Consider the following 11845-nt stretch of genomic DNA (forward strand, 5'->3'; position numbering starts at 1 on the left):
AGGCCATGTGCATTAATGGCGGCGCCTCGCTGCATACCTCTCACCACCAACTCAAGCAGTGGGCACGTGAGATTACAGCAGCAGAGCCGTCGTTCGACGCTCAGAAGCCACTGAAATGGTCCAGCACGCCCCTCATCTTTGACGCCGAGGACCACCCTGACCGCACTACCGCAGTCGGGTGTTTGCCATTGTTGGTCTCACCAACGATACACAACCTCAGGGTGAACAAGATGTTGGTTGACCGCGGGGCCGGCCTGAACCTGATCTCGCTTGTCGTGGTCAAAAGATTGCAAATCCCTGATGGAGACCTCGAGGAAACGGGCACGTTTCAAGGGGCCAGTCTGGGGAGGAGCCAGCCGAAGGGGAAGGTCACACTACCCGTGACGTTTGGAGGAGAATTGAACTACAAGACGGAGAGGATCATCTTCGACGTGGCCAAGATCCCCTTGCCCTACAACGGGATCCTCGGCCGCCCGGCACTAGCCAAGTTCATGGCGGCATCACACTACGCCTACAACATGCTAAAGATGCCCGGGCCGTTGACCATCATCTCCGTCCCCTCCGACAAGAAGGACGTGCTGATCTGCGCCGACCAACTCTATCGGGAAGCAGTTGCAGCAGCTGCCATCAAGGCACCTGCTCCTGCCGCTGAAGGCCCGGGAGAGAAGGAGAAGCCCGGCAAGACTTCTGGCACCCACTCCGGCAAGCGCACCTCCTCGGAGTGTTGTGCTACCGTCGAGGATGTGCCAGAGAGCTCTACCGACAAGAGCAAGAGATCCAGAGCCAAGCCGCCGCGGACCAAGAAGGTGCCCGTCAGGGAGGATGGCACGGGAGGGGCCTTCACCATAGGCTCCACCCTCGATAGCAAATAGGAAGGCGCGCTCGTCACCTTCCTGCGGGCGAATGTCGACGTGTTTGTGTGCCAAGCATCCGACATCCCCGGTGTTCCCAGGGAGGTGATTGAGCACCACCTAGCTGTCTGCCCCCACGCACGGCCCGCCAAGCAGAAGGTCAGGAAGCAGGCTCTGGAGAGGCAGGAGTTCATCACAGAGGAGATCAGGAAGTTGGAAGCGGCGGGTTTGGTGAGAGGAGTGCTCCACCCGACGTAGTTGGCCAATCCGGTAGTGGTGCGCAAGGCGAATGGGAAGTAGAGGCTGTGTATTGATTACACAGATATCAATAAGGCTTGTCCTAAGGACCCCTTCCCGTTGCCGCGCATCGACCAGATTGTTGACTCCACAGCCGGGTGTGATCTGTTATCATTCCTTGATGCCTACTTGGGCTACCACCAGATGTTCATGACAAGAGAGGATGAAGAAAAGACAGCATTCATCACCCCATGTGGTATGTATTGCTTTTTACGGATGCCTTTCGGGGTGAAGAGTGCTGGCTCAACGTTCACAAGAGCAGTCCGAATTGGTTTTGAACCTCAGCTCCATAGAAATATGGAGGCATACATGGATGACATAGTGGTCAAAACAAAGGACGGGCCAACTCTGGTGCAAGATCTGGAAGAGACATTTGCCAACCTGCGCAAGATCAACCTCAAGCTGAACCCTGAGAAGTGTGTCTTCGGTGTTCCGTCTGGCAAGCTTCTCGGGTTCTTTGTGTCGCAGCGTGGGATCGAGGCAAACCCAGACAAGATCAAGGCTATTGAGCAGATTGAGGTGCGCAAGCGGATCAAGGATGTGCGTCGGCTCGCCGGCTGCGTTGCCGCCATGAGCTGATTCATCTCCAAGTCCGCCGAGCGCGCCCTTCCCTTCTTCAAAATCTTGGGGAAGGAAGGCCCAATGGAGTGGACCCCAGAAGCCGAGGCAGCATTGCAGGATCTGAAGAAATACCTTTCCTCCACGCCAATACTGGTTGCGTCTAAACCACAAGAGCCGTTGGTGCTGTATCTGGCGGCGACGAATCAAGTGGTCAGCGTTGCGCTGGTGGCACAGAGGGAGGTCAACGAGGAGGCAGTGACGGCGGCGGAACCAGCGGATGGCAAGCCCAAAATTCCCCCGGCAGGGCCTAGTGCCGGCAAGGCGAGGCCCCCGGCAGAGTCTGATGCCGCCGAGGCAGTGCCCGCGCAGTCAAGTGAGGTGGTGCAGAAGAAGAAGATGATGCAGCACCCGGTTTACTTTGTCAGCTCCCTCTTGCAGGGAGCTAGATCGAGGTACTCCGGTGTGCAGAAATTGCTCTTCGGCCTCCTTATGGCCTTGAGGAAGCTGCGTCATTACTTCCAAGCCCACGAGATCACTGTCGTCACTCGCCTCCCATTGCAACGGATACTGCATAACCCAGATGCGACTGGAAGGATTGTGGACTGGGCCTTGGTGTTGTCAAGCTTTGGTTTAAAGTTTGAAAGTACCTCGACAATTCAGAGCAGAGTCTTGGCGGAGTTCATTGCAGAATGGACCTCGACGACTGACGAAGAAATCCAGGAGACCACTCTCCTCGGCAAGGAAGTAGACCGCGACTGGATCATGTACTTTGATGGGGCTTTCTCGCTGCAAGGCGCCGGTGCCGGTGTGCTGCTCGTCGCACCCACCGGAGAGTACCTCAAGTATGTGATCCAGATGCACTTCCCCAGGGAGATGTCCACCAACAACACTGCTGAGTACGAGGGATTGCTTGCCGGTCTCAGGATCACGGCAGACCTCGGGGTTAAGAAGCTCATCGTCAGGGGTGACTCGCAGCTCATTGCCAGACAGGTCAACAAGGATTATCAGAGCCCATTGATGGAAGCTTATGTAGATGAGGTGAGGAAGCTGGAGGAACGCTTTGATGGTATCCAAGCGGAGAACGACATCGCCGATTACCTGTCAAAGCGCGCCGCATTCAAGCTAGCTGTGGAACCAGGTACCTTTTTGCTCCGGTTAACTCAACCATCCGTCGAACCATCAGCGGGGCAGAACAAGCGGAGGAAGTCAGGTCCCAGCAAGTACTTTCCTACCGAGCCCCCTGGGGCTGCCGGCAAGGGTGCTGCCGCGGACGCTGAGCCTGCCCAAGAGCAACTGGCTCCAACAGGGCATCAAGCCCTAGCCGTAGAGACAGCCGCTCCCATGGCGGAAGAAATACCTTTGGTCCTTGCCGTCAAGCCCCAGGCTCCGGCATGGGCGCAACATACCGTCCAATTCCTCCAAACAGGGTAGCTTCCTGAGGAGCAGGAAGAAGCAGAAAAAGTAGCCCGTTGGTCCGCCCTGTACCAGTTCGTCGATGACGTCCTGTACAGGAGAAGGCCAAACGGTGTGAAATTGAAGTGAATCCCCCGAGAGGAAGGACTGGAGCTATTGGCGGAGATACATGGAGGCATATGTGGCTCCCACATAGGGTCGAGGGCCCTTGCCGGGAAGGCGTTCCGGCAAGGTTTCTTCTGGCCCACCGCCCTCCAGGATGCGACGACACTAGTAACCAAGTGTGAAGCGTGTCAGTTCCATTCAAAGAAGCTTCATCAACCAGCTCAAGCCCTTCAAACAATCCCTCTCTCCTGGCCATTCTCGGTTTGGGGGCTCGATATATTGGGCCCTTTCCCCAGCGCTGTCGGGGGCTTTGAGTACTTGTACGTTGCGATCGACAAGTTCACAAAGTGGCCGGAGGTGGAAGCAGTGAGAAAGGTGACTGCTTAATCAGCTGTCAAGTTTTTCAAGGGACTGGTCTACCGTTTTGGTGTGCCAAACAGAGTCATCACCGACAACGGCACGCAGTTCACGAGCCACACCTTCATGCAATACATTCAAGACCTCGGCAGCACGGTCTGTTTTGCTTCCGTGGCACACCCACGGAGCAACGGCCAAGCGGAGAGGGCAAATGCTGAAGTGTTGCGAGGCCTAAGGACAAAGACTTTTGACAAGCTGCGCAAGAGCGGAAGGCGCTGGATTGATGAATAGCCGGTGGTTCTTTGGTCGATCAGGACGACGCCAAATCGAGCCACCAGCCAGATACCTTTTGCCCTGGTATTCGGGGAAGAAGCAGTTCTCCCCACGGAACTCATATACGGGTCACCTCGAGTGCTCGCTTATGCTGAGCTTGAGCAAGAGCAGTTGCGCCAAGAAGATGCAACGCTCCTTGAGGAAGACCGTCTTCGGGCGGCTGTGAGAGCAGCGCGCTACCAGCAAGCCTTGCGCCGCTACCATAGCCGCAAGGTTCATGCCCGAAGCTTGTTCTTCAGCGCGTTCAGTCGGCCAAGAATTCCAACAAGTTGGCGCCAAAGTGGGAAGGCCCTTACCGGGTAATACGAGTCACCAAGCCCGGCGCAGTCCGCCTGGAGACCGAAGATGCTGTCCCAATGAGCAACTCCTGGAACATCGAGTATCTTCGCAAGTTTTACCCGTAAGGCGCGGCTTGCCGGGCCACCCGGCAAGCCACCTTTTGTACAAGCTTTCCTGACAAGGCATGTAACCCTTTGTACAAAGCCAGGCGCAGACCCTGAGCATAAATAAATGAAGCGCCGACGCCCTAAGTTATAGCATGCATGCTAGGTCGAGTCTCTTCCTTGGTTAGGGTTGATAGTGCTTAGTGGCGACTAACCCCTAGCCTAGAGGTCGAGTGTGCGTCTATCTATTTCTTTTCTGTCATCCTTTGGTTCGCAGGGCACATGAGCACTTTTGCTGAGCTACTTGGAAGAAGGGAAACGGACCGGCATCCCGACCTCGGCAAACCAGAGTTGCCGGCGGCTGCAAGCACAAGGATCCAACCGCGGCAAGAGAAGGTTGCGGGGGGCTGCAGATCCAGATAATTCTATCATCCTCTATCATGCATTTCGGAACGGGGCTGGGATATGTGAAACCTCGTTTTATTTCTAGGCCACCGTGCTCCCCATTTCTATACCCAAGGATTATCTCCTGGGCCCGGATTTGGTTGTAGCCGCGGTGGCAAGGAAGTGGAACAAGGAGCCTAAGCCCGCTTCATCCCTGCCTCTGCCAAGGGCGCGAGAATGGTCGAGCGAAGTAGGGGGATGGCAAGGCCTGTTGTCGGGTGAAAACGTTTATCTTAAATTATAACAAGGATTCGTTCCGTGTCGCGGGGTCTGCCCACGAACGAAAAACCCGGCAAACATCCCTTTTTCATTAATAGCATCCCACACAGGTACAGTCCGTACGGAATGAAAAACATGAACAAAGGGGATTACAAGCTTTAAATTTAACAAGGCCCGAAGGCTTACAAATTAAAAAAGAGATAAGGTGCCCGTGATCCCTTTCTTGTCCCTCTCCTCAGGAGGCAGGTCAAGGAGGCGAAAGGTCAAAAGGGGCACCTAGGCGAGCTACGAGCAGCAGAAAGCACCAAGAGAACACCTCGGTGGCCGCCCACGGGTAGGCCGGTGATGACGGTGCCGGGAAAGGAGCTGGAAGACGAGGCGGCAGGACCGGCAGTACGCGACGAAGGCGTCGGTGCCCGCGTACTCCGAGTTGGCGGCCTTGCCGCCTGCCCTCTTCCTCTTCCGCAGCCTCCCGACGCTAGCCGCCCAAGGAGACGGCCCCGAGAAGTTCAAGGAACTGGCCCCACCCCCGGCAAAACTCTGCCGGAGGAGCGGCCAGGTGCAGATGCTGCTGCTGCCGCACCCGCTCAGGCGCGGGGCGTCCGACGCCTAGTCGGACTCATCCCCGTCATCTGCCCCGCTGTCTTCCTCATCACTTTCGCTCGAGGAAGAGCTTCCATCGTCGGAATCTCCATCGGAGGAGGTCTCCACGCAGCACTTCAGGCGAGTCCCGAAGTCTCCGAAGACCTTGACGGAGAGCAGGCCGTCCTCCATCAATGTGAAGTAGAGGACGAGCCTCACCATCAGGCTGTGCATGCGAGCGAACGTCTTCCACGCACGACAGAGGTACATGACCTGAGGAGCCGGGAAGTCGACATCGACCCGCGTGCCCCCATTCCCACAACCCCTCATGTGCAATCTGAGGGATTGGGGCCGGTCACGCTCCATCTCCCGAGCGAACGGGGTGGGAAGACGGAGACGGCGATGCGGAGGCCGGCGCAGCCTAATGAAGAACTCGCGGGGCTGGTCTCCAACATGGCCTTCCATCGGGAAAGGCACCATTGGCGGGGGCGAAGCCGGTGCACCGCCCCATCCTCCTCTTCCCCGAGCACTACGACCTCTGCCCCGGCCTCGCCCACGGCCTCGTCCCCTCCCCCTTCCCCTCGCGGCCGGTTCCACCACCGCGGGCTCAGGAGGAGGAGGCACGCGCTCTCGGGCGGCGACCCTCGCGGCCACCATCGAGGGACCCGGATTCCCTTTCTCCATGGCGAGTGAAAGGAATAAGCAGAAGCAAGAGGAGATAGATGCAGAAGAGTGCGGGACGCCATTCCCCTCCCCCTCTTTATAAAGGGGCGGGGTCGGGGCTCGGCCGCCCCGCTCGGCCAATCCAGCCACCGGAGGCACAGGGAATCAGGACCGACCCGCTGCCCCAACCAGCGACGGCCCGGTTTCCCGCCTCCACCGCTTGCCACCCCAGGCGCATGAAGGATGCATGGAGGACGTGCAGAACTGAGGGGACGGGTGAAGTGACCTCTCCCCACCCCGTGATCGTGGGGAGTGGATGCCTTGAAGACCGCGACCCGGACCCGTTCAGTAAATGAGCCACGCCTCCACGCTTCCCTCTTTTTACGGGGAAGGCGCGAGCCGCCACTTTACTGCGATATGACGCATGTGTGTGGAAACCGCCCCACGCATGCCGCCCACGTCACGCACACCCCTCCACGCCGCGCCGCACGCGCGGGTCATGGAAGCGCAGCGCGCGAAAAGTGTTACCGCGGGAAAAACCGCCCCGCCTGCCCGCGCACCGTTTTGGGCCTGGCCCAACAACGTGTCGCGCTTATGTGTGGCCTAGGCCCGGGGGCTCCTGTCGGTGTACAAAAATAGGGGCACGCCTTTGTACCCCTTTACCTGTGCACGGGCAGTCGGAGCCACGCCCACGGTCACACCAAGCAGAACAGGGGAGGTGAGCCAAGGTAAGACCGAAGCCCAAGATAGTCAGAGCAACGCCAAGGCCAAGACCACAAGGAGCAGAGGGACGAAGCAGGCTCCCCTGGAAAGACCCTTGCCGGGGAAGCCTCAGCAGCCCCGGCAAGACCCTTGCCGGGGTAGCTCGCCCCACACCAACAGAGTGAGCCACCCTTGAGCCCACGGTCCCCAACGCCATCATCCACGTGGGGCCAGGGCTCGGGAAGGCACCTTTGTGGTGGCATGCAGATCTTTGTGAAGATATATTCAAGATCAGATGAGGATTAGAAGACAACGATCCTCGGCAAGATCCTTGCCGAGGAAGGCCACCAGACCCCCAGCAAGGCCCTTGTCGGGGACAATAGCGCGCCACGGCAAGACCCTTGCCGGGTCTCCCGGCAAGGCCCTCACCAAGGACGCCAGCAGGGCCACCGCCAGGCCCAAGCCAACCAAGCTTCCACCGCCGTTCACATGCAGCTGCCAGCCCAACTAGCTGGGCGGGCACCTGCGTGGCAACATGGAGCTCCCAGGCCAACTCATCGAGCGCCTGCGTGGCGGCATGCAGATCTTCGTGAAGGCTCCACCACCGCGCCACCTCAGCTGCCTGCCTGCCTACATGGCGCCGCATGCATCGCTGGCCAAGGCGCATGTCGAAGCAAGGAGGAGCGGCGACGGACGGGACGGGCCTCGCCCCCGTCCCCCATAAAGTAGGGGGACACCTAAGCTACGCATTAAATGCGTCTTGTCCTATAATACGAGCGATAAGCTCAGGGCACTGTGCACCTCTCCACCTCCTGTGTGCCACTGTGGCAGCCCCTTTGGACTATAAAAGGAGGCCCATGGCATACTGGAGAAGGATTCAGCTCTTTCGAACCACGCACTCACCACAGCTAGTTCGAGAGCTCAAGAACTCTCTGAAATACACCCACCAAAGCAGGACTAGGGTTTTACGCATCCTTGCGGCCACAACCTGGGTAAACGCTCCTTGTGCTGGCTACTGATCCTGCTCTTCTTGCAACCCTGCGCCCCGGCAACCGTAGCAGGGATTCTTGTGATCCCATAGGTGTCGTTTCCCCCCGACACATACAGGGTAAGACAGTAAGGAAACATGGGATCAGCCAGATATGTCGCTCGCCGCGTCTTCCAGGTCGTCTTCAGATGCACCGCTGGCGTCGCTGTCGCCATCGCTGGCGTCGCGTCCACCTTTGTCAGCCCCGGTATCGCCGCCGTCAACCACGTCGCCTTCGTCTGTGGCCACCACCAGTGCATCGTCTTCAGAAGTGAAGGCTCTGACCAGCGCATCCATGTTGTCCTCCACCCACCGCGCTAGGTCGCCCTGGATGGCATGCGGTACGGGGGCAATGGCGGCATCGAAGTCGAAGTCCTGGAAGGTGTTCCAAAGATAGCTGAAGACACGGGAGAACGCACGCCCTAGTAGGCCCCGGCTTCTCTATTGCACAAGCTGGCGAGCTCTATCGGGCTTCCAGGCGCGTCACCACGTCGGCGAAGAAGCGCAGGTGACTGGCATAGTCATCCGAGTGGGGATGCAGCGCATTCTCGTCACAGACATGGCCTAGTGCTGCATTGGCCCTGACCCTGAGGTCCTGGAGCATGGGGGCGTGCTCGCGCTCCAATGTCCGCCGCTGAAGCACTTCTTCCCTGTTTTGCCGCGCGACGGCCTCGGCATCATCAACCCGTTTATGAAGAGAAAGCAGCTCGGCGCGGGCGGAGGCCAACTCCGCCTGCGCCATGATCAGGGCCGCCGTTGTGGCTTCCTCGCGCCTCTCTACCTCAGCTAGCCTAGGCCTAAGGGCAGCGGCCCTACCTGTAGCCTCCGTCTCTGCAAGCCTGCAGCTTCAGGCCATGCCAACCCTCAAGACCCGTGCGAACCTCGGCCACCCGACGGTCGACCTCCTCCTGAGCTTTGGCCTCGCGTGCACCAACTGCATCTTCCGCTTGGGCAACCTGACGCTCCCTCGTCTCCTACCGCTCAAGCTCGAGGCTTCCAGAGCCAACGCGTCCTCGTGCCTACGGACCTCTTCTTCCTCGGTGGGCGTCCCCCTCAGCAATGCAAGGGCAGCTTTGCGCGCCTCCACCTGCTGCTCTAGGGACGCGCTCCAGGCCTGGAGCTCCCACGTGCGCTTCTCTGTAGCCTCGCGACGACGGTCGGCCTCGCGAGCTTCCTCCAAAGCTCTGGGGCAAGCCTCACGAGAGACCTTAAGGGACGCCTCGGCCTTCGCATTGTCAAGATCACGCTGATGACGGCCGAGGTTGATAGCCACCTTCAACTTGTGCTATTCCTCCGCCAATCGAAGACCCTCGGCCTCATGCCGCGCGTCGACACCCGTGAGTTCTTCACCGAGTCGGTTCATCGCGCCCATCGCCTCCTGGAAGAGCCCATGACGAACAACGCTCCGCCCGTGCTCGAATCAAGCGCACGGCCCATCTCGTCCTCCGCCACGGGGGCTGTGGGCGAGGCCTGGAGTGGAGCGCCCCCTCTCAGCACGGGGCTGGGGGGCTGGCACTGCCCCAGGTGCCAGTCGGACCTCGCGAGGGGCCCGAACTAGACGGGGCCCGCTGCCTGAAGAGGAGCCGAAGACCAAAGCCAACCAGCTGCTGTCCATGACCGGAGGAGGGGCCCTGGGCATGCCCGCCAAGCTCCAAGCCAGGCCGTGGAGGAAGGACAATGAGATCGCAGATTCGAGGCGCCGTGGAGGCAAGCGCGCCTCTACAACCGACCCTGTTCCAGGGACAGCATGGAGGCTCGGGGCGCTCAAGGCCAGCGGGGGAGTCGAGGAAATAGGAGGCTGCTCCTCGGGAGATGCAGCGGCCTTGGTGGAAGGGACCCTGAAGGACCACCGTCAGGATGGAAAGCAGTACTCAAGAAATCACTAAGGTACAGTACTTACTCGTCGACGGCGATGTACTTCCTTCACTTCAACGGCCCGAACATACCGCTGCTGCTCGGGGATCCTTCCCTCTTGCGGAGCTCCTCGAAGTCCACGCAAAGCCGGCCGAAGCGCTGGACGTGGCGACCAGCACGGGGTGCGATTGGAGAGGCGCTCGAAGGGACAGCTTCAGGGGTGCTGGGCTGCGGAGAGCAGACGGGCTCCATCTCATCGCGACCTCCCGAGACCTCCGGTGCTTCAGCCTCGGGAGCCGCGTGCTGCATCGTCTCAGCGACCGACACCTTATGGGAAGGATCGTGAGTTCCTGAGGACGACGCCCCAGGAGCACCAGACGACATCTGCACCTCAGCACTCGGGCCGCCAGCCTCCAGTGGTGCTCGCCCCCCTGCATTCACCTTCGGGGCGAGCTCGGCGCCGGCGACGGAGAAGTGAACTACGTCGATGGGGTTCTCGCGGGGCCCCACTAGGCCGTCCGGGCGCAGCCCCCACTCATCAAAGGAAGGCATGCTCCCTACAAATTCAGCCTTGTTCGTGCAGTGGTATAGCAGATAGCTCTTCCCAGGCATGTCGTTCGGCGAAGGGACACCTGTCAGGACCCCGAGCACTGTTTGCCGCGTCTCAAGAGGGAGCCCGGACTCCTGAAGCCTCATATGGTCCTGACTGCTGAGCAAAGCCCGCATTGGGCGAGAATGGCGCTAAAGTGGAGCGACTCGGCGCCTGACGAACTCCTTCACCACCATAGGCGCAGTCACACCACAGTCCTTCAACCTCCTCAGCCTGAGCCAGACGGGGACCAGACAGGAGCTCGTGACCCTCTCGTGGCCCCAACCGGAGTTGGGAACAGCAGGTGCTGACGGAGAATGGAGCAGAGGGCTGAGCACCCTGGCGTCGACAAATACCCACCATGTCCGAAACTCGCTCGTGGTTGAAGGAAGCTCGAAGTCGATCCCCACGCCTGCCGTCGCAGCCATAGCCTGAAAGCTCACACACCCCAAGCTTTGCTAAGGGTCCATCAGATGCAATGAGAAGAAATGATGGAGAAGGGCCACAGAAGGGGCAATGCCCACCATGGCCTCACACACAAAGGCGAAGGCGGCAAGGAGAGTCACGGATTGGGGGTCGAGATGCAACATGTGGATCTGGTAATGTTCAAGCACCGCGTTGAAGAAAGCGGAGAATGGGGGAATCAGGCCAGCCCACAGGGCATCGATGAAGATTGGGACCTCGGTGGCTGCCCGGTCAATGCGAGCGCGAGATGCAGGCCAAGCCGCCGTTCTTCCCCACTCGTTGAAGCTGGTGGCGAGCATGGGACGCACCTTGCCCATGGCCTCATCGTTGAGCACCAGCGACCGGCCAACTGCGGGCTCGACGGCCGGAGGCGCGCTTGTCGAAGACAGAGGCTTCTTCCCCTTGTCCGCTTGTTTCGGCTCCATGGCGATGAAGTGAGCAGAGCTCGGGTCAGATCGGAAGGAAGGGCAGAGTCTCGAGGAAACAGAGGAATTGGGGAAGTATGGCGCGGGCGATGGAAGAATAACTGTGTAGGGTGCGGTGGCCGCCTAGCTAGGCGGGTATCAAGGCAGCGTGGGGAAGCGGAGACGCCCACGTCCAATCAACCGCCACGCGTCGACCAAGGCTGCAGGATTTTGGGGCCCACGGCGCTCTGCCCTTGACCTTTGGCTTCGCCTCGAAGCCAAGCCCGAGCGCGCCTTGGGCCCGGGGGCTGCTCTCGGCGTTCTGGGAACGGGGGTCCCCAGACTTGCCTGCCTGCGGCCCACGGCGTGGCTATGCTAGCAGGCCTGTACGGCCCATCTTCATCAACAAGGCATTCAAGACCCTCGCGAGGTGCCAAGCCTCGCGAGGCGGACAACACAAGACCTCCTCAGGAGCGGCCTCACCAGGTTGGCCCGCGGGGGGTGGAGAGATCAAGGCAAGGCAAACCTCGCGAGGTTCTCGTGACGTGAGCCATGACGATCAAGGTCAGCCGGGCGCCAGCGCGCGTAGCGTCCTT

This window comes from Aegilops tauschii, chromosome 6, assembly GCF_002575655.3.
Source record: "Aegilops tauschii subsp. strangulata cultivar AL8/78 chromosome 6, Aet v6.0, whole genome shotgun sequence".
In the NCBI taxonomy this organism is placed as follows: Eukaryota; Viridiplantae; Streptophyta; class Magnoliopsida; order Poales; family Poaceae; genus Aegilops; species Aegilops tauschii.